This window comes from Hippocampus bargibanti, linkage group LG17, assembly GCF_051943395.1.
Source record: "Hippocampus bargibanti isolate YZ-2025 linkage group LG17, ASM5194339v1, whole genome shotgun sequence".
In the NCBI taxonomy this organism is placed as follows: Eukaryota; Metazoa; Chordata; class Actinopteri; order Syngnathiformes; family Syngnathidae; genus Hippocampus; species Hippocampus bargibanti.
In genome coordinates this window covers 17,478,252-17,502,520 of record NC_142750.1, presented here as the reverse complement: position 1 = coordinate 17,502,520, position 24,269 = coordinate 17,478,252, and the positions used below count along the sequence as shown (strand labels likewise).

The 24,269-nt window shown below is 40.2% G+C and overlaps 1 pseudogene across 1 annotated transcript in view; it reads left to right on the top strand.

Annotated features, from left to right (window-relative positions):
• LOC148886015 (serine/threonine-protein kinase BRSK2-like) overlaps window positions 1–20,014 on the top strand; it is a 134,606-nt pseudogene extending 114,592 nt beyond the window's left edge. Inside the window, exons 13-15 of the transcript XR_016118121.1 lie at window positions 5,562–5,742; window positions 10,025–10,117; window positions 19,495–20,014. The product of XR_016118121.1 is annotated as a serine/threonine-protein kinase BRSK2-like (transcript). The remainder of the gene's footprint in view (window positions 1–5,561; window positions 5,743–10,024; window positions 10,118–19,494) is intronic.
• Window positions 20,015–24,269: the final 4,255 nt, after the last annotated feature.

Here is a 24,269-nt window from a genome sequence, read left to right as displayed (position 1 = left end):
TAGCAGCATAATGCTCTTCCGTAGCTGACGGATATGGTCTTGTTGAAATGGACGAGTTAATCAGTTGTTACTTTCAGATCGGGTTTGGTAACAAAGAGATCCTTCAAGTCTTGCCACAGAATCACAATGTTGTGATTTATATCAGGAGTTTGAAGAGGTGGTGCCGTGTAGATATTTTGTCCTTTTTGGATTGTAAAGTAATTATAAAAGAGGACAGAGCGCTAAATACATACGTCTTTAGGAAGGCTACGCACACTGACCAATACTTACTTTTCAATTCTAACCACCCTCTACAACACAAACTAGGTGTTCTCAGAACCCTCCAGCATCAGGCTAAACTAATACCAACAATCGTCGAAGGTAGAGAAAAGTAGTCAAAACATATCAGGAGAGCACTCACACACTGTGGTTACCCTCAGTGGCCTTCTAACAAATGTCAAAGGGAAAGAATAGGGAATGAAACCAACGATTCTGAAGATACAAAAAGGAGAGGAGGAGCAGTACCTTACATTGCAGGAATTTCTGATAAACTACAAAGAGTCCTTTGGCAAAACAAAATTCCTACTTATTTCAAGCTGCTAAACACTTTAAGGCAAAAAATCCAAACGATGGGCTGCCAAATAAAAAACAAAGTAATGTAGTATATTCAATACATTGTAAAAATGAAAATTGTAAAGAGCAATACATTGGGGAGACTAAACAAATTCTCAAAAAAAATAATTTATCAACATCGCAGAGATAATGCTAGTGGTCCGGCACTACATATGCACCTAAAAGCTAGCAACCACTCATTTGACGAAAATGAGGTTAAAATCTTAGCGAAAGAAAATAAATGGTTTGAAAGGGGAGTAAAAGAAGCTATTTTCATAAAACCGCAAAATCCTTCCCTTAACCGTAATGGTGGGGTGAGGTTAAATTTGAATCGTTCGTACAATAGACTGCTTAGGCAACATAGTCTTCATGATGAGGTGATACCAGGGCAAATTGGGCAATCAGGCCATTCGTTAGTCAGGACAATAGAATCAGTGGAGCCGCAGGGATTAGTCCTCTGCTCCCCCCAACCTGAGAGCAAGGACCTATCATAGCAGAGTCCGGCACCGCCACGTCTGGACAGTAGGGACATATAATTTAAAACAGATTCTTATCTTACAGACAGTGTATTGTCGGTGTTCAAATACCTGACATATTTCGGCGTCTACTTCTGCCTTCGTCAGAGTGTCACGGATGTTGTTGTGACGCGCCATTTTCAGCTGGTGTTGCTATGAGGGTGTGACCTACCTGTCAGATTACAACTAGTAGGGACATATATATAGGGCCAAAACTACCAGTAAGACTTTAGTTTGCTGACGAAGTTTCTTGGATAAGAAGCGAAACGTCCGACACCTTCAAAGAAGTACAGATGACGGCTGAATAAACCTTTTCATCCATTAAAGATAACTAAATATATTTAAACGGAGAATTTCATCACAACACAAAACTATTAACAAAACTACATTGGAATACAATGGTTACTTCACAATCTTGGTTTCGTTTCTGATTGTCTGGTAGACTGTCCCCCTTGCGCTCAGTGTAAAAAAAAAAATATTTGCGTGGCTGCCTGTACAAGTCTCGTCATTCGTGTTTAGGGTTGTGCTGTGCCTATTTCAGCATTTTTGTACATGGACTTTCCTCAACCCAAACTCATCATACAATTTGATTACAGAAAGTAACCCGCACTCGGCATAGAACTGGGGGGGCATTGTTTTTTTTTTTTTTGTTTATTCAAGAGGGACACAGGTCTAGTTAAGTACGTTTACGCGTTTGCTCGACACTCTGTTCCTCAGTGCACCATCAGTGCATTTGCAAATTTATCAAAGTAGACAGTTTTAGATGGGATAAAAAGATGTCTATTGTACAGGCCAGGTGGGTTTGCCGATTTTGGTGTATTTGATCAAGGCGCAGCTGGACAAAAGTCAGGCTTCATGGCTTGCTACTGCCCCAAGCTTAAACCTGGGAGGGGTCGTCCACAGGGACCGCAACCTCGTAATAATCCCCATTGACGTTTATGTATGAAGTGTATATTTACCAATAGATTTGTGTGCAGGTTGAAGGTGCATCATTTTCAAAAAGAGGGGTATGAACTTTACGAAAGTAAAAGAAAATATGCAAGTATTGTGGGTTGTGTAAAATGAACCCCCAAGTTGTGTGATTCGGTCAGACTTGCCTTACTTGGATTTGCCCTATGACCACCCTGAAATAATGCAAATAAATAATGTAGGGAGGATTGCTGGCAAATGTGTACAGTAATACCTCGGTTTACAAACCCCTTGGCTTACGAACTTTTCGGTTTACGAACGTTACATTTATGAAAATTTCACCTTGGCATATGAACTTTACTTTGGCATACAAACTTTTTTCGTACACGGAGCTGCCTCAATGAATGATGTGTCGTTCGCGAACGAGCTGTTCTTCTAACAACAAAATGGCAGTGACAGTGTTTTACATCTATTCACTGCCTCCAGTCTTCGGTTAAAGCCACGTGATTGGTCAAGAACGCAGCAGTGAGGGGGGGTGGTTTAAACATTAAAGAGAAAGGCAGACGACAGTGAGACAGTTTCAACTTTGATAGTTCAAAGGCAGAGTGTAGACTGCAAAGTTAATATATCCCATCAATCGGGCTCCACAAACAACCAGCACAAGCCATCTGTACACTTGATGCAAAAAGCTATCTTCTTCTTTTCCTTTCGGCTTTTCCCTTCAAGGGGTCGCCACAGTGAATCAGTAACCTCCATCTTCAGAGGTATGATACGCATGTTTGTTTTGGCCCAGCTTTTACGTCGGATGCCCTTCCTGACACAACCCTCTGTATTTATCCGGGCTTGGGACCGGCACAAGAAGACTTATGTCCCTTTGTGGCTACAGAACAAGCAACACACTCAGTAAAAGGCTCCCAAACACAAAATGGTCATGAGCACAGCAACAATCAAAAAAGCAAAACTATACTCACCATTTGATGACAATGCTCTGATCTTACCATGAAATGGGCATGTCTTTCCCTTACCATGAAATGGCCATGTCTTTCCCTATATTACATTACAAACAAGACTTCAAAGTCTACGTTTACAGCTCATTGAATTATCTACTATTCACTCATTCACCACAGTGACCGAAGGGGCCATGATCAAATTCTATAATAATAATAATAATAATAATAATAATAATAATAATAATAATAATAATAATAATAATAATAATAATAATAATAATAATAATACAGTACTGTATTTAAGGAGACTAAGTATTGTGATGTTCTAACCTGCTCTATATAACACAGCTTGATATATGTAAGAACTAAAAATGAAAAGTTCAATTGACCACAAACACATCATTGGAATAAATTGGAGGTGAATTTATAATAAGCGTGAATCAAAGTAAGAAAAACACTGGGCGACATGAGGGAGGGAGAGAATCCAATTTCTCATTGGGCCCAATTTCTCATTGGGGCCCAGAGGAAAGGAGAAAAAAAGGTGTTAATATCGGGGACAGAGTGGAGTACTGTATATCAAAAGATGTGAGAGAAAGGCGGCCTTTGTTTGACAGGAGGGACATCTGATATAGAATTGGGAGTGAACAGAAAACTACAATTAAAAGCAGCAGAGGTCATAAGATGGAACAGTGGTATAAAAAAAAATCTAATTGGAAAATGGGAACAGATGTGCTGTATATGGAAGATATAAAATGCAAATTCATCATCTGGATTTATTTGAAATTGGGGACATTTTCTCCCCTTTCTCCTAAAACTCCTAAAAAGGCTATGTCATGATCTAACAGAACATTTTGTCGATCCCGGGTTTCCCAAACTAAGTACGTATTATATTCACGCTTTGTGGAAGTAAAGTGCAGTTATTTTAGCGACCATCCAGTTTTTGCCATCTGAAAGTCTCGAAAGGGAAGAAAAACAAGATGGAGCATGCTCCACGTGGATTCTTTTGAGGCCATAAAACCCCACGAATTCTTTCAACCAGCCCACAAAGAAAGGTTTCAATATGTAATGGATTGGATTGGGTTGGATTGGATTTGCCTTTATTAGTCCCACAGTGGAGAAATTAATGGATAGCACAACTCTATTTACATCCCATCAACGGGCACAGAACACAATTGATGAGGAAATAGATACAATTATCACAGAGAAAGCACCTACAAGGGATCATTCCTCAAGATGGTGAAAGAAAGTTACGTTCCTCATCAAGAGTTTAATGCTGATGAAACCGGCACTCAATTCCATCAAGCCATCAACGACATCACAAAGGTAAATAAAACAACTTTATTATACAGTACAGTTTATTTCTTTAATTATGATACCATAGCACATTTGTTATACATAAAATAAGGTATATTTTGTGTAGTTTTAAGGCTTAAAAATTTAGAAAGTAGAATATTATGATTTATGGGGACCTGAGAACGAATTATTGTCATTTTAATGGTTTCCTATGGGAAATTAATTTTTGGGATGCACCCTTTTCACCTTACACACTCTGTCTGTGAACCAATTAAGTTCGTAAGCCAAGGTATCCGGCCTTTCATCCGGCCGTGGCACATTTAGACGCAAATGCCTTGTTTCTACCAGGATGACAACTCTTCTGTACGGAAAAGCATTAGAGCTGGGTTCAAATATATATATATTTTTAGAGATGGATTGGATTGGATTGGATTGGATATGCCTTTATTAGTCTCACAGTGGAGAAATTTACATTTCACAGCAGCAAAGTGATGAAAGGAATAGGGGTATTATTATGAGAAAAAAAGTGGCAAACTAGCGAGTTTCAAACTTGCAAATTTGCTACATTTAAAGTCACAAATTTGCTTGATTTAAAGTCACAAAGTTGCTAGATTTAAACGTTAAAAAAAACGTTCAGAGTTTGAGATACATCATTCGGTCGTGTGGTGGATTAGCAGCTGCGCTTCCGTAGCTGACTGATATGGTCTTGTTGAAATGGACGAATTAATCAATTGTTACTTTGAGATCGGGTTTAGTAACAAAGAGACATTGTGATTCTGTGGCAAGACTTGAAGTCTTGCCACAGAATCACAATGTTGTGTTTTATATCCGGAGTTTGAATAAGCGGTGTCGTGTTGACATTTTGTACGTAGTTAGGCCATGAAAACCTGATAAAATAAATGAATTATGATACCTTGTGCAGCTGTAACTGCAACTCCACAGGTTCCCACTTCTGTTCTGCAAATTATCTCGTCACACAAGGCTGCTAACGCTAACCCACTGCACGACCGAATGATGTATCTCAAACTCTGAAAGTTTTTTTAAACTTTTAAATCTAGCAAATTTGTGATTTAAATCTAGCAAATTTGCTACTTTGCATCTAACAAATGTGTTACTAAATCGAGCAACTTTGCAAGTTTGGTCTAGAAAATGTGTGACTTTTTTTCTCAGAATAACACCCCATCTCAAAAAGAAAAATTTCAACCTGGCCCTAATGCTCTACCGTACTTGTGTGCCCTTTTTTGCTACATGCTACCATGACATCTGCTTCACTGATGCAGAAATGCTTTTGTCTTCTCCTCAGATACCCAGTCTGAGCCACAGTGTCATATCTCAAACAAGCTTTCGAGCTGAGTACAAGTCCACGGCTGGTCCAACAGTTTTCCAGAAGCCTGTAAAGTTCCAGGTGGACATCACCTACTCAAAGAGTACCAGTGCCACAAAGGAAAATGGCATCTATTCTGTCACCTTCACACTGCTCTCAGGTCAACTACTTAGTGCACTCCACAACATTATTTTATGATGCAATGAGAGTTTATTAAAGTAACCTTACTCTGAAAAGACCTTTGCACTCAAAAGAAAATACATATCATTCATGGAAGGAAAAACTACAACTCAAAGTAAACTAAATTTAGTTCATACAAATGCTATAAAGTATGTGAGGCCCCTTTGTACCTCATGTGAAATATTATTTTATTCATTCATTCATTAATTAATTCATTCATTTTATGTTCTGCTTAATTTTGTCACGGTTTGCAAGGTGGTGATGGCGGGTGCGGATCCCAAAAAGCAGGCAGGAGGGAGCAGGAGGGTGTGTTTGACAAAGTGTATGAAAATAAAGTCAACAGGAACAAAATCTAAAACGTTAAAGTCGTTCAAACAGAAAAATACAAAGTATCAAATAAAGACCAAGAGTAAAAGTCTGCTAAGATGAAACAAACACATGCACAGCATACAATGCATGCACAATGCATCCAATTGCATACAATGACCCGACGCCGAATGGTCGCGCCGGGAGTCCTTTTGACTGCCACTGAGTGTAATGACCAGCACCTGCGAGGCTGCAGGCAGGGCTGACAGCGCTACCTGTTGGTCGCCAATCCGAACGTGGCAGTCTGCCACTGATCGGGACGACCAGAACCTGTGCAGGTGCAGGTGCAGGCGCGGCCGACAGCGCCACCTTTTGGTCGCCAACCAGATCATGACAGTACCCCCCCTTCAAGGGACTGCTTCCAGAAGTCCCAACAGTCCCGCAAAATGTCCAACTCGCCAGGGAACAATGGTGGAGACGGTAAACGTTGCCTCTCCAGCATATGATGGGCGGCGGCCTGATGGGAACGGGACTCGGCCTGACGTTGACCTGGACGCGGCACTGATCGTCGTGGGCGTGAGTGCAATCCCTCTCGCACATTCACATGACGACACATGGCTCACCGCGGACGTTGCACTGCCAGGCGCAGAGTGGCACCCCGGACGGCCATATGGGAATAGATCTCGGCCGGACGTTGACGTGGACATGCAAGCGGCACCGCTTGTCGTGGACGTGAGTGTGACCCTTTTCACACACTCACGGGACGAAGCATTGGCTCGACATGGACGTGCACTGCCCAGCACAGGGGAAACGAGACCAGTCCTCAGCCGCTTCGGGATCCAGCGGTGAGTGGGGTATCGGACTGACGTGGACGTGGACGTTGCACGGCTCGTCGTGGATGCAACACAATTCAACATACATGACGACGCGTGGCTAGACGTGGGTGTGCACTGCCAGACACCCAGTGTCACCCTGGACGGCCACCTGGAAAGAGGTCTCGGCTGGACGTTGACGTGGACGTTACGGCTCGTCGAGTGACGTAATTCAAACTTGACGCGGCGCGGGCTAACGTGGACGTTGCGTTGCCAGGTACAAGGTGGAAATGAGACGGTCCGTTGTACCTGCGGGATCTGATGGTTGGTCGGGTCATTCTGTCACGGTTTGCCAGGTGGTGATGGCAGTTGTGCATCTCAAAAAGCAGGCAGGAGGGAGCAGCAGGTTATATTTGAGAAAATTGTATTAAAATAAAGTCAAGAGGAACAAAATCTAAAACGTTAGTCATTCAAACAGAAAAATACAAAGTATCAAATAAAGACCAAAAGTAAACGTCTGCCAAGATGAAACAAACACATGCACAGCATACAATGCATACACTGCATACAATGACCCAACGCCGAATGGTTGCGCCGGGAGTCCTTTTGACTGCCACTGGTGAGGACGACCAGCACCTGTGCAGGTGCAGGCGGGGCCGACAGCGCCAACCAGATCATGACATCGACAGCTTTACTGTCAGAACTGGCTGTCTCACCATGACGAGTAATGATCCGTTGCTCGCTTTAAAATCATCAATAAACGGTGAACTTGCAGGTTGCCGCACGATGATATCAGAGTGAATTTGCCGTGCAACACACGCACCTTTAATAGCTTCTCTGTTGCAAAGGATAGTAGCAATGGTGGACTTAGCATATCCGTACTGGGCCGCTAAATCAGACAAACGCACACCTCGTTCGTGTTTTTCAATGATCTTCTTCTTCACCACTGTAATTTTGTTTTGTGTCTTCTTCGGCTGAACACGAGCCTGTGGTGGGGTCTTTTTCGGTCCAATAACAGCAAAATTATCTTCGAGAAAATCCTTGGAGACGATCGATGTGTGCACTCAAGAGAAAGGGGGTCTGGAAAGGTAGGCCAGCTGGGGCGCTTTTCGGTCGTGTGCGTTGGTGTTCTTCCGCAGAAGATTACTCCGCCAGCCGTGGTGGGGCGGCGCTCCCTGTGTATCAAGAAAAGTAGTGCATAATCCAACGTTTAATTTTCATAAATTTAACGTTCATAATCCGAAAATTTCATAACGCAAGGTGTTTCTTAACCGAGGCCCCACTGTACCGTATGGCAGGTTTATAAAAACACTCCAAACTCCCTTGCCTTGCTCTAGAATCAAAACAATGGCTTCAAATTTGGAGAAGATGATTTCTTGTTACTCATCCAGTCATGAATATGATTCAAATAGTTCTGAAGAGGAAAGCATAAATGTTTGCAATCGATTAAAGAAGTTCTTGCGTGTCAATTCGAGCCGTCAGTGTGATTGTGAGTGTCAATTTTTCTCTGTCCCTGCAATTCAGTTTGGTTGAGAGTGTACCCTGTTCTGCTACGACAAGACAGCTGGCAAAGTTTCCAACTCTACTGTGACACTCGGATAATAGATACTGTATATCAATGGTTCTATTTCATTATATCCCACACTATTTTATTCTAACCAATCTACTTGTATTGCACATTGATCGTGTCCCCATACAGAAAAATAGTTAGCATCCAGCATAGCACTGGGTTACCTCAAACTCTACTGCCATCCTCCTGTGATCAGGACTTAAAAAAAGAAGCATCCTAATTTTATTTGTCATGTATGCACGTGAAATTTGACCTCTGCATTTGACTTATCATGGGGGTGGTCAAGCAAACACATATTGTTTGTGACATGCACGACAGCAGGGGGCTACTTAAGTGTTCAAGAAACATCTTATTACTTCCGTCTTTTTCTAAATGACACCACAGCCATGTACCCAAAGGTTGTGCTAGGTGGATATGTTTCTTGAAAGAGGTCTAGATACTTACAAACTGCAGTACTTGTTTGATACAAAAACATGTTGCGGAGTAAGAAGGTTTCATGTGGAGTTTGCCAGGGTGTCAAGAGATCCAGATACTTCAGTTTCCTCCTAAATCCCAGCCAAAAAGTCAATGTTTAATTCCCTTAAAGGACAACCGACACCATTTTTTGTTTCCTAACTGACATCAGACAAACGTGTCTAAAACACCCAAAACATGCAGGCTGATATTTTTAGTCAAATGCAAAACACCCATAAAAATGAGTTAAAGTGTCCCAAAACTGCTTCAAAATGACCCCGGAAATTGTGAGTTTCAGAAGTTCCCGCCCCCTTGTTCCTGACGTCACGCCAGGATGTCTTTGCCTTGCTCTAGAATCAAATCAATGGCTTCAGATTCGGAGAAGATGCTTTCTTGTTACTCATCCAGTTATGAATATCATTCAAATAGTTCTGAAGACGAAATCATAAATGTTTGCAATCGATTAAAGAAGTACTTGCGTGTCAATTCGAGCCGTCAGGCCTCCAATGTAGCGTCCCAGAAAATGCACAAGATGTCGCCCAAGCTCAGTTGGAAATGGGCTGATTTGTCTGCTGGGAATTTGTGTCAACTAGAATTAAATAGTAATCTTGGTGCAACACACAACGATTCACCATCGCGTTATTTATGTGTTTTCCTTCTAATTTTGCCATCAACACGGATCAACACGAAGTTTTCAGACCAAACAAAGTCAGGGGCGTTTCAGACGGGACATCATGTCAGGCATTGTCATCAACTCTAAAACAAGACTTCCTGAATATTCAGCACAAGTCTTAAAAGGTAAAATATAGCTGTATGTGGTGGAATCTTTGTAAAATACGCTCAGTAGAAGTCATTTGTAGGGATTTTACAAATTATGGACACAACTTGTCCGGAGGCCTCGGTTGTCCTTTAAGACTAATCAGTAGAAAGTAAAAGTGTGAATGTGTGGTATTCATTTGAATAGAAAGTCAAAGTCTTTCGGAAGTCAATCTTTCAAATCAATAAAACGCTACAGACCGTGTTCCAATTCAGTCGAGATTCCAATCAAGAGTCTGATGTTTTCCTCTCTGTGTCTTTGATGACGTTCCAAATATTATGTGAATAATGTGCTCCATCATCAGGTCCCAGTCGACGTTTCAAGCGTGTGGTGGAGATAATTCAGGCCCAATTGCTAAGATTCAATGAACAGTGAGGCATCCAGCCCCAGATGTCTGGTAAGTTATAAAACTCCCTCTTCTCCTTTATACCCCAAACCTTTTCTACACAGCTCCTTGCTCAAGATCCTGGCATTGATCACAGCCATACTCAGCTTAACCCAATCAGCTCGGCTCAGAGCACTGCTTTTGCATACCGCATCCCAAAATGCATGTGGTCGCCAACAAACCATACTCTGCATCCACAGTCAATATGAGGTAGTCACAAGGCTCGCAAAGCGTAAAGGCTCTTCCATCCTCACTGTCTTTCATCCCAGTTGAGCAAAAATCACACAGGCATTTGACGAAGCAATGTCTGAATGAGATTTGTCCTTTTTTTGTGGTTTATCAACTGGTACCTTAAATAACTACAATAATAAATGATGGTATGCAGTCAGACTTTGCTTTGGGCTGCCTGAGGACAGATGGATTTTTGAAGAAAAAAAAGTCTCACTTCATGTTCTATGTTTTAGTGTGGCATGGTGGAATTCTCCCCATTTTGTGGCGATTGAGTTATCATGGTTCCGTCTTGTGATGAAACAGAATAAGAACCCAGACAACATTAGAAACACAATGCTTTCTGTGAGTTGCTTAGATTGCTGCCATTGCCATTTCATATGTTTGCCTGGCTGACAGGTCCAAGCTTGAGTGTAATGCTTTTTAAATGAAGCATGGCCTGTGATGTATTATTAACATATGTCAAGAATCTCAATCCAATGTGTCCACGGTGGACATGAGGGTCTGTTATAACAGTAAGAAGACAAATGTCTTTCAAGCGCAGAAACATTGACCACATTGAATTTCCCAGTAGACTATCCTCCCCAAGCTTTGAGTTCGTGAAAACTAACTTGATACCTGAGAAGAGTGAAATATTTTTTTATCTTTTTGTATTTGTTTGTGTATACATACACAGTATTGTGAGTATACATTGTGTACATAGTGCTTTTTGGTTCCATTATAAAACACGCGAAAAATACTCCATATATCAATTTTCTGATTTGCTTCTTGTGCTAACCAGCCTGCTTAAAGGCCACCCATCTACTAAGCATGTATAGCTAAAAATCTCAACGCCACATTGTAATCTTAAATTTAAATTGCAACATCGTGTATGCAATAAAATACATCCTAATCTACAAAGCTAACAAAACTGTTAATATAAAATACAAACGCCCAACACATGACACAGCAAAAGCCCAACACATTACACAAACACAACAGTCATGGAATCCGAACCACTTTTCTCTCATTTGCTTTGTTGTTTAACGCAGTTTGAGATGAAAGAGGAGTCAAAGTGTCCTTTCACCACTGTATCACAGAATCAAAATGAGCATATTTTGGCCACAAGCTAAGTTTCAAAGTAAACAAGAAGCTATAACATCCACTGAGAAGAAAAAAAAGGAGAAGAAAAAAAGAGAGTGGCTCACTTCTCCTGTCTCGTGTAAATCCATTTCATTTCCAAGTGGCGACTCTCAGTTCCAAATACGCATCTGCACTCCGTGTCACGTTCCGAACGAGGCAGAGAGCAACCGACTCGTCGGAACGAAATTTAATGTTTGGATCCCCAAGCAGGCGACAGAGACAGAGGTCCGATAATCTTTAATAAGAGACAACACAAAGCGCTGGTCCCAAAAGGAGGACCAGGGGAATAATCACAAATAAAGAACACCAAAAAACTCGGAGGAGGGGGGCAATGGGGAACCCGACCCACGTATGACGCCAATCGAGAAAAGCAACTCGCACACGGTGGTGCAGAAAAGTTCACAATCCGGAAAGATAACACTACTTGAGGGACGTGGGGGGTGAACCTCGGGCCGGGTTAAACACGAGCACCGAAGATATCGAAAGTCCAGGGTACTGGATGACTCTGGAGAGCAATAAAAGAACAAGCACAACAGGAGCACCATAAATCAGCCATCACGGACCACTGCAAAAGAGAAAATCACATCATGGACTGGGAGAAGGCCAGAGTCATCCACACCGAAGAAAACAAACATCAGCGCTGGATCAGGGAGGCCATTGAAATCCGGAAGCGAGGACCAAGGACCATCAACAGGGATGAGGGAGCTTACATGCTCTCTACTACCTGGAGCAGTATCCTGGAGGGACGAGCGGACAGCGGGGGGCCTGGCTTGCCTGTCAGATCAGACAGGTAGGTCACACCCTCATAGCAACACCAGCTGAAAATGGTGCGTCACAACAACATCCGTGACACTCTGACAAAGGCGGAAGTATACGCCGAAACATGTCAGGTATTTGAACACCTACAATACACTGTCTGTAAATAAAGAATCTGCTTTAAATTAAAACTAAAAACATATTCTCGCTTTTTCGCTGTTCATTTCCTGTTTCTGCGGCAGTTGGCGCAAAGCGCAATTTTGATTGGATGATACTGACCTATGCCGTTGATGTCGAAACAGGTAAACGCCCCCTTTTAAATAAGCCTGACGAGTTAAAAAAATGAAGAGTAACGTACACTTCAGGTTGAAGGATTCCCCTTTGTGGAGAGAAAACGTTCTGCCATGATTCTAATTTGCAATGAAACAATACCATGAATGAAACAGTTGAATATCAGTGGCACTTTGACAAGCCCCATGCTAACGTTAGCATCAATATACTTCTGTGAGAGACAGCAGAAAGCAAGCGTGCAAGCTAAGGAGCAGTGTACAGGCGAGCTAGCAGTAGCTTCGCCTATGGACTGTAAGTTGACTTTCATTCTGATTGTTTGGCTTTTTTTACCAATAATGAGGAACGGAAAATGATTCATATTAATGGTGAGTATTATCACAAAGTTTTTTTTTTAATCATATATTCTGACAGTTGGTTGAAATCACGTGCGTGCCTATGTGTGTGTGTGTGTGGCTCTCACTGAAAAACATTTCTAAATATTTTACTTTTATGGCTCTCTCAGTCAAGAAGGTTCCCGACCCCTGACCTAGAATAACATGCATAGTAAAAGGGCCCTATCAAAATATATTTGACCAGATAAAAGAAAGAATACATCAAAACAATGGCAGATATCTTCAAAATTTGTTCATTTAAATACCAAGTCAATTGACAAGATTGTGTCAGTGCTAAGATATGTGTACCTGTGCAAACCTTGCATGGTAATCATTTACACCATGTTGTACGTCACTTCTCATCAGCTTTCCATTTGAAAAATACAAGCAGTGAAACATGATGTGTCATGCAAGTCTGTGTTTCTGGAGAATTAACATGGTAAGTGAATCACAACAACAAGGCGACAAGATAGATATTTGGAGACCAACCCAAAAGCATCTAAGTAAATGCATTTATTTGTCGGTTGTACTGATGCATGTTCTCTCCACTTTTGACTGTGTTACTGCACTTACCAATTGCCTTTGTCTTAATGGATGAGTGTTGTTGTGATGGAAGTAAGATGGCAAGCTAATAGGAGCTTTGGAAGACGTTTCTACAATGAAAAACAGTTTAAAAAACCTTAAAATCAGACTTGTGGTTGTTACAAAGTCTGTAGGTAAAATACTCAAAACACAGTCAATGGAATAACTTAAAACAATAGAAATGAATTTAAAAAATACATTTATGCAATATTATCAACATGCGATACAAGACATTCCTTCGCCTTGGTATTTTGTATACAGGAGGTCAAGAGTTTTTCCCTCTTGTTACATAGTCTAGATGTTCTTTGAATTTGCTTATGTATTAGAGAGATGTACAAGAAACATCTTTAGTGTCTAATGTCAGGTCGCCAGAATCTCGAAAATTTAATAATGTACTACAGTGTCTGAAACTCATGACAAAAAGTTAGCGGACACCAGGGCAGACAACTCTGAAAAGTTGCCTGCCCGGCCATAAAGTTCCCTGCCCCATTTTTGACAACTATAAACACAACAAGACGTCACAAAAAAAAAAAAAAAAAAAAACATTGTTCCAAAGTATTGATTTATTTTTTTTTAATTTAGGATGTACCTACCACAAATGCTCCCTTGCATAATTTATCATAAATATCCCTTGCTGATGATTTTGCTCCAGTTGTCGTTTGTCCATACACTGTTCGTCATTTTGCACAATGCAATGTTTCCGTTGTCTGCTACAACCCACGTGAACTCCTCTTTCCTCGATGCTTTTAATGTACGTTCAATTTCTAAGCTCCTTTCAAAACTCTCAAGGACACGGGATACATTTTGTAGCATCATAAATGTTAGCTTATTTTGAATCTTTCTTCTGGGGCTGAGGTTCTGCGCATCTACTTTGGAAAATGATATGCAAATGCATGACCTTATAATGCTCGGGAAAGTCCAAAGCATGAAGCAGGATTCTGATTGACTGCCGTGCAGATTTCGAAATCGGAATAATTTATTCCGATTTCGAAATCTTCGTTCAAACGTTTGCTTTATTGAAATAGGCAAATATTAGATTTGAAGAAAAAAACTTTTATTTTATTTTATTTATTTTTTTCAGAAAAGTTGTCCGCCACCTGGGCGGAGACATTTTGTAAGTTGTACGCACAACGTAAAAGTTGCACGCCCCGGGCATCCGGGCGGACAACCTTTTTTTTTACTCACTGGGGACAACTTTGAATGCAATAAGATTTCCAAACAAGCGGCAACTAAAAGTGGTGTCAATCAAAGCCTAGTAATTCACAAATGTGTGTCTTATTTATTCTTTTCTCACTTTCCAGAATTAGTCAAAATAACCAGCGGTGCAATAAATGATCCATATCTAAATGTACCAATTACAGAGGTGGCTGTATAGCCAAATGGGTTGTGCGGTTGTTCTGTGGGCCACTGTCATGAGTTGTCTTCCACTGTGCCAATTAGCTCTCCATCTCAGCAGAAGAAAATAAGACTCTGATGCAACCAATTTGACATGCATTTCTCACCAAGGTTTACAACATCCAATATCTGCTCTCTATGGACGAGTGTCTTCACTCATCTTTTAGAGTGCTTTCAATCAGTGACCTAGTAATTGAACTGCACTTCATTACTAATCATTTCTCAAATCTCTATTCACTCTTCTTGTATTTTGAGGATGTTACAATTTTGGGAGGGGGTTTACCAACGTGAACGTCTCACAAATGTATATAGGAACAAAGATATATTTGATAAAACATTTTATTACAGAAGGTGCAAGACTGACAAAGGACAAATTTGGTTGCTGGTACTCAGAATTAGAAAGAATCAAAATGAACAAGAATCAGAAGGCAGGGAGAATATAGCTTGAATCACCTGTCGGAAAAATACAATGAAATCCATGGGGAAATACAAATGCAATGCAATGCAATGCAATGCAATACAATACAATACAATACAATACAATACAATACAATACATATAATAATAATAATACATTTAATATCTAAGCGCCTTTCAAAACTTTCAGTGTCACTTTACAGCTTAAAATGTAATGTATTATTATTATTATTATTATTATTATTATTATTATTATTATTATTATTATTATTATTATTACAGTCACAGAAGTTTTTCTGTGGATGAGCAACGGCAGCCACACGCGCCAGCGTTCACTCAACCCGGAAGTAACTCAAACAGATAGAAAGATAGCTGTCTAGCTAATAGATTGCTAACAGATAGCTATTACATTGCTAGCTAGATAGCTAGCCAGCCGGCTAGACAGCTAGTAGATAGCCAGTCCGTGGGCCAAACGAGCATCATCATCACCATCATCGTTGATTGCAACTAATACTTGCGCAAAGTATCTGGCTGGCTATCTATTTGCGATCTGGCTAGCTATTTGGATAGCTATCTAGTAGCTATCTAATGGATATTGATTTATATCGCGCTTTAAGAACAGCTGAAGCTGCAACAAAGCACTTAACATGGACAGGCATTCATATACAGGAAATAAAGAAACCCTCCAGCATAGGGCTAAATTAATACCAACTAGCATTGAAGGTAGAGAAAAGGAGTCTAAACATATCAGGAGCGCACTCACTAACTGTGGGTACCCTCAGTGGTCATTTAACAAATGTCAGAAAGAAAGAATAGGGAATGAAACCAATAATTCTCAAGATACAAAAAGGAGAGGAGTAGCAGTACTTTTCATTGCAGGAGTTTCTGAAAAATTACAAAGAGTCCTTTGGCAACATAAAATTTCAACTTATTTCAAACCTATAAACACGTTAAGGCAAAAATTAGTGCATCCAAAAGATAGGGTACCAAATGAAAAACAAAGTAATGTAGTTTATTCCATACATTGTAAGAATGAAAATTGTAAAGAGCAGTACATTGAGGAGACTCAACAAATTCTCAAAGAAAGACTTTATCAACATCGCAGGGATAATACAAGTGGGCCTCAATCGGCAGTACATTTGCACCTAAAACCTAGCAACCACTCATTTGACGACAATGAGGTTAAAATCTTAGCGAAAGAACATAGATGGTTTGAAAGGGGGGTAAAAGAAGCGATTCTTATAAAACAACAAAATCCTTCTTTAAACCGGTCTGGTGGGGTGAGGTTCAATTTGGATCGTTCATACAATAGCCTGCTTAGGCAAAACAGGTTAGGCAACATTCGTTATGCTGATGAGGTGATACCGGTGGGAGTGGGGGAAATAGGCCAGTCGTTAGTCAGGAATGTAGGAACAATCAGTGGGGCAACAGGGAGGGGTCCTCTGCTCCCCCCAACCTGAGAGTAGTGACCTATCATAGCTGTGTCCGGCGCCGCCATGCCTGGACATTAGGGATATATAAATAGGGCCGATACGACCAGTCAGACTTTAGTTCGCTGACGAAGCCTCTTGGATAGGAGGCGAAACGTCCGAAACCTTCAAAATTGTACAGATGACGGCTGAAGAAACCTTCTCATCGATGGACCACTCCTGTACGACTGAGAGCTTACACAGACGTACAGGAAATAAAGCACTCCCAAAGTTAGTAGAAAGCACCAGGGACTGAAACAAGATCAAGTCGGAATCATGCCGAGTCGAATGCCAAGGAGTATAAGTACATTTTTAGATGGGTTTTAAAGATGCGCAGTGAGGGGGCTAGCCGAATGGCAGCAAAAAAACATTCTCATTTTTTAAGAAACAATTGAATATGTCTGCAAAGTGTAACAACAATTCGTTGCAGCAAACTGTTGTTATTATTTGAATGTAATGGATAATGGAAATTATTTCAGAGCTGTTGAGGCACATTGGAAATCTTCAAAGCAAAAAATAACAAGTAGAAACTAGTAAGAAATATTGTGCAAGTCTGTTCTCTTTGTTTTCTGTGTGATACCGTACAATATCGAAATAGCACAGGATTGGTTGTGCAGTAACGAAAGAAAATATAAAATGTTTGTTTGTTTTATCCCACGATCCTAATGAGGATTAAGCGGTCTGGAAAATGGATGGGTGTTTGTTTTATGTATGAATATTTTTTTTTTAATTAAAATCATTGACATATTAGAAAAATACATTTTTGTGAAATACTGTTTTTTCATTTGCAATTTAGAAATATCATGCTCCAATTAATGTATTTTGGTTTATTTCAATCAGTTTTGTGTGCCCATCCATTTTAGAATGTGGCCCCCCTTTCAGACACAAGGGTGGCAACTCGCCGCCTTTTTTAATTTCCTGATACAAGGGCTAGGAGAAAGGCGACCCACCTACAGAAACAATAAATTCATAAATTAAGATTTATATTCATGCGCTTCAAAATGAGCAAAATGTAATGTCATGAATTATTCACAATTAAGTTGATGATTTTGACAGTTCTACGTAACACGTCATGGAAAATACTTCTTTTGAATATGGTCCAAATTTCGTCATTTACAGTATTTCCTTTTTTTAAGTGAAAAAAATTGACCAGCCAGACCATTCTGATGATGTGCTTCATCCGAGAGCATCTTATAATAATAATAATACATTACATTTTAAGCGCCTTTCAAAGCTCTCAAGGACACTTTACAGTCACGGACAAACATAGGTACTATAATAAATAAAATATAATCACAAATAGAATGCAATAAATAAAATACAATTATAAATAGAAACAAGAGAGAGAGAGCGACACAGAAAATGCAATTTTAAATAGGTGGGTTTTGAGATGGAACTTGAAGGTGGGAAGACAATCGATGTTACAAATGTTGGGAGGAAGTAAGTTCCAAAGTTTGGGGGCAGAGCAGTTGAAGGCTCTGTCACCCATCGTGCTGAGACGGGCAGTGGTGGGGCACACAGAGGTGGAGGGAGGAATAGGATCTAAGGGAACGAGAGGGAATAGAAATTCGAAGAAGGTCAGATAGGTATGGAGGGGCTCGGTTATGGATAGCTTTAAATGTATAAAGAAGAATTTTAAAGTTGATTCTATATTTGACCGGGAGCCAGTAGAGCTCTTGGAGGACAGGGGTGATGTGGTGAAAGGATGAGGTTCTGGTGATGATCCGTGCTGAAGAATTCTGGAGGAGTTGAAGTTTGTGGAGAAGTTTCTGAGGGACACCAAAGAGAAGTGAATTGCAATAGTCAATCCGGGAGGTGACAAGACTATAAACGAGGATAGCAGTGGTGTGAGGAGTGAGAGACGGGCGAAGACGATTGACTCTGAAATTAAATCCTGGTTTACCCATAACTGCCTCAAATTTAACAGTGAAAAACTGAAATTTGAGAATATTTTATGCCTTCTTAAGGATGTGTCAGAGATATGACAGTCAGACACCGTGGACAGAGACTCGGAACCAGAAAGATTGTCCCCACTGCCGGCAGGAGACGCAGTCATCAAATGACATACGTCTGAATTCTGCGCCCCTCTGCCAAGCTTTTTATTGAGAGTATATGTAAATTAAAGTGATTAAAGTCCATGAACTGCTAAATTTGTAATCTGGCGCTTGTGCAGGATGTTTAAGCCGTAAATAACTTTGGTGAAAAAGTCGTATCCCAATCCCTAAATTCTGGCTGGACCTTCTAGATGGAGCCAACAGTTCACCTTGCCGTGTCTGTTTCACTCAGATTTACTGTGGCCATCTGCGCTTTGACTGTGGGCCCATTGTTTAGTTGGTCAGCAAAGCATGGCACTTTTAAACATGATAAATTCTTATTCTCCATCAGAATGTCACATTTTTCGTGACACTGTCTCTGTGTCATTATTTTGGATGTAGATTGTGGTGGCAGATTTTTTTAAGTTGAATTGCATAGGCAAAACATAAATAAATAAATAAATAAATAAATAAATAAATAAACCAAGAGCGGATGTGTGACCATCACAAGCCAGTCGGATGCAATATACTCACACGTCCCTCTCAGATGTGCAAGAGTCTCATTTTCCCCAGCTCCACTGTTCCTCTCATCCCTCTCCTCATGTAATAATCCCATTGCTCATCTGTTTTTTGTTCTCTCTCTCTGTTTTTTTTCTGTTCTTTATCCATCTGTTTAGGCAGCCCGTTGAGTAACTTCTTTGACATAATTAAACAGTTTTTTTCAGACGACAAGAACACCCAAGCATCCCACTCCCCCGGCGCTCCTGTTGAGTCTAGCTCCCCCGCCAAGCATGCGCCTGGCAGAAGGTCCCACCAGCCCCCGCCCAATGACTCAAAATGCCCCAATGGCAAAGACCAAACAAAGATGGCTACCAGGACACAGGAGCAACCTTAAGGAGTAGTAGCTGTGCATGTCTAGGAAAAGAAAGGTTGTTAATGTGTCAGCAAACAAAATGGAGAGCTGCTTCTGTTACCCTTTACATGGGACACATCACTCAAATATGTTTTCTTTCCCTCTGGATTTTATACAGCATTATGGGAATGGCTATTTCAATTAATTTGGAGCAATTGTACCACAGCTGTGTTGGCTCTGCCTTCTGCCATACTTTCACCCTGGGTGGTGTGTTCCTCCCATATTTGATAATAATAATAATAATAATAATAATAATAATAATAATAATAATAATAAATAATAATAATAATAATAATAATAATAATAATAATAATAAAATGGCGTCTGCTACACGGGAGCTGGTCACGTAACCAAGACACGTGACCAACTCACGTGACCAAGTTGACCAATGGCACGACCGATACAGCGACCGATACAGCGACCGATACAGCGACCGATACAGATTTCGATAATTGTGGTACTGTATAGAAACCCCTAAGCAAATATCTATTCACCGTAAGTATCTTTTGTATCGATATAAACATAGCAAAATGTCCGGCGGGAGATGAAAAAGAGCACCGTTGTAACCGGATTATCGTAAAAACCACGAATCGTACTAAACTGAACGAATTATACATAAAAAGACTAGAAATGTGCACGGGAAATGAAAATAGTGTCGTAATAAGCAGTATTATAAATATAAACGATATCGATATAACGAGACTTTACTGTAATAATAATAATAATAATAATAATAATAATAATAATAATAATAATAATAATAATAATAACAATACATTTCATTTACAAGCACCATTCAAAACTCTCAAGGACACTTTACAGTCACATGATATTTTTTTCTGGGGGTGAGCAGCGGCAGCCACACGCAGCAGCGTTCACTCAACCCGGAAGTAGCACAAAGTAAAAAAAAAAAAAAAAAAAAATACTAAATAACACATAATATGACAACACAGAGACACAGAGAGTCATTTATTCTTCTGCACTTTCGTACCCTCTTTGTGACATGAAACAGTTTTAGATGAAAGAGGAGAGGATCAAAGCGTCCTTTTCACGAGTGGAACAGGGACATCGTGGTGGAATGTGCAGTTCTACTACAAGCTAAATGTTGAAAGCAAACAGGAAGCTGTAGCATCCATTGACGAAAAGAGATTGTCTCACATCTCCTGTCCCACATAAATCCACTTCAATTCTACATACGCATCGGCGCTTGTCTCTGTCACCAGGGATCATCCACAGTAACTATTAACCTCGGCACCTCCTTGAGAACGGCCTACAGCGGCAAGGCTGGTTGCGGCCCTCCGTGAACATCAGCATCTGCAGAAAACTCTCAGCACCCTCCCTCACTTGGCTCCACTTTCCACTCTGCAAGCCCATTGCCACTTCAGTCCCACACCACCCCAGGCCAAACTCTTCCTGGAAGAGTTGTAAGAGGAAAAAAAGAAAGAAATAGTAGCCTTAAGACAGTTTGTCCATTCGCACCCATCTTCGACTTCATTTTTCCTTCAGTTCCTCTCATGTGTACATGAAAACACATAGATGTGAAGAAAACAAAAGTGTGGTATGTATTAACAAACAACAGAAAGGGGAAGGAAGCAGGAGGAGGTTGGTTAGACGGTGAGATTCTTTCTCAAGATCACTTTCTTTTTATTTTTAAGCTTTGGGTCATTTGTTTCGAATGCGGGCCAAACGTGCACGGCATTAAATTAATTATCTTATGTTGTACAAATTAAATGTTGTTTTGTAGCTTCATAAACTGTTGTTGTGATATGTTTTTCGCATAATTTGGAGATGTTCTCTTCTCAGTAGTGAAGGCCTGGTCACATTTGGAACACATCTATTAGAAAACATTGAATCCATAAGTCATTTTCTAACATTTGAAATTGCAAAGATGATGTTTGAAGGGCGGGAGGGGGAGGGGGTTAGAGTTTGTTGTCCATTGGAAAACATTGTATCTCAAGAGTTAAAGGACAACCACTTTTTTGTTTCTTAACTGACATTCAAAGTGATGCCGGTTGCCCCTGACCGAGAAAGCGACACACAATGCATTATGGGTACTTTGTTTGGTCTGAAAACATCGTGTTGATGGTGAAATTAGAAGGAAAACATAAATAATGCGATGGTGAATCATGTGTTGCACCAAGACTACTATTTGATACTCGTTGACACAAATTCCCAGCAGACAAATCAGCCCATTTCCAACTGAGCTTGTGCGCCATCTTGTACATTTTCTGGGAGCCTCATTGGAGTCCAGATGCCTCAAAATGATACGGAAGTAATGCTTTTATTGATTGCAAACATTTATGTTTGCCTCTTCAGAACTATTTGAATAATATTCATAACTGGATGAGTAACAAGAAAGCATCTTCTCCAAATCTGAAGCCATTGTTTCGATTCTAGAGCAAAGGAAGACGTCCTGGCATGATGTCATGAACAGGGGGGCAGGACCTTCTGAAACTCGCAATTTCCATCATTTTTATTGGTGTTTTGCATTTGACTAAAAATAGTTTTGGGTATTTTAGATGCTATAAAACGTTTTTCTGATGTCAGTTAGGAAACAAAAAATTGGTGTCGGTTGACCTTTAAGCCCACTTGAAATGTGTTTTTTTTTCTGACACGTTTAAACAACTGTATTTATTTTTATACTTTATTGTTGTTCTTAATGTATTCTATTTTATTTATTAAATATGTCAAAGCGTTTTTGGTCCTGTTACTGTGTTTGCTTTTGCTGTGGTTACGTTATATGGCTGCAGATATATTTTGTGGAATTCAATTTGTTGTCTTTCTCTGGTGATCCCGCTCATTTGTTATACTTTGAGTCCATGTTGTGTGCTATGTATTTCGAATGTAGAAAAAAGAGATAAGCAAACAATGAAATATATTGCTTTTACCTGCACGCTGCCAACAGCCACACCGCTGAGTGTGTGACCCGGTCGCTTGCGAGGTCCCATGTGGAGAGACACAAAGTCGGGAGGTAAATGGTATGTACATAAACGAAAAGAAGAGTTTAAGGGTCTGAGGAAAATGTATACCTAAATAAAATCAAAGGACATTGCCAAAATAAATGAGTTGAAAGATAAAATGGAACGGGACAACAAGTCTTACAAAAACATGCAAAGAAAAGACAAAAGCTGAACATGCAAACAACCTTTGGAGGTCAAAACTAAGTAGGAATCGTGCTCGTATGTAAAAACAAGTTTGTGAGCAAACTTGCCTTGTTTACAAGATGAGGGCTTTGTGATAGTTAACAACAAAGGGATTGTTCCTTTCAAAGAGCTAATTCTACATTCTTAAACTAGGGTGAATCCTTTCCCCCAAACATACCGTATATTACTGGGTTACTTTCATTTAGACCAGGGGTCTCAAACTCAATTTACCAGGGGGCAGCTGGAGGCAGAGTCTGGGTGAGGCTGGGCCGCATCAGGATTTTCACAAGAAAAGCACAGATAAAACATTCCAATGTTCTCAGAATCTTTATTTTTAACACAAAAAAATGAATTAAATAATTAATTGGAAAAATGAAGAAAAAATAAATTAACCAGGAATAAATAAATAAAATAATTATAATGATCATAAGGCAGATACAGACGACTGAAAAAAAAACACAGGAAACTAATTATTTTAATAAAGTTTCAAATGTCTATTCACAGTTCTTTAACCTTTACCTTTCTGAACATAAATAAAATATTGAACATGAACTGTCCTAAACATGGCTTCTCTTGCCTACTTCTTGCTGCTAGAGACGTGGCAGCGCTTCTTTTTGCAAAGCCGAGCCACATTTGTCTTGACGGAGGAGAAACATGGTAGAGAAACATGGTCCGCTTGAACATTCGGGAAAGTTCAGGGAAGCTGGAGGTTAACTCTCTCAAACATTGCCCAAGCTTGTCTGCTTCTCCATTCACATCCCTGAACTTGGCTTTGAGTGCAGAGTGGCACTGTAGGTCACAGAGCTCCATTTGGAACACAGGAGGGGCATCTTGCACATCAAAAGCGAACGGGTCGGCAAAAAATTGAAATGTGGCTTTGTGCGTCTTGAAGTCTGCAAATCTGTGATTAAATTCCCTCTGTCGCTCCAAAATGGTGGCTTGTTCCATCGTTTGTTCAGCGGTTTGTACAGCAGTTTGTACACAAGTTTCATTCACATCAATCATGCGGGCCGCACTAACATTAATCTTTCATGTCGAGGTGGGCCACAAAATATTATTTCGGGGGACGCAGTTGGCCCGCGGGCCGCGAGTTTGAGACCACGGATCTAGACCCAATGCAATCCCTCGTGATGTCACTGTGAAAAACTTCAGTGGAAAAGGAAATAAATCTGTTCACTTTGGAAATGAGTAAACTTTTCTTAAAGTGTTTACACATCAAGGTTTTACACATGTGTTATATTGTTGTCCTGCATATTTGCTGTGACCTTGGATGATGATCATGGAGACAAACGTCAAGACCATTATTCTTAAAGTTATATGAGATAAAGGCAAATCCAATCCAATCTAATCCAATCCAATATATATATATATTGGATTGGATTGGATTTGCCTTTATTAGTCTCGCAGTGGAGAAATGTACATTTCACAGCAGCAAAGTGATGAA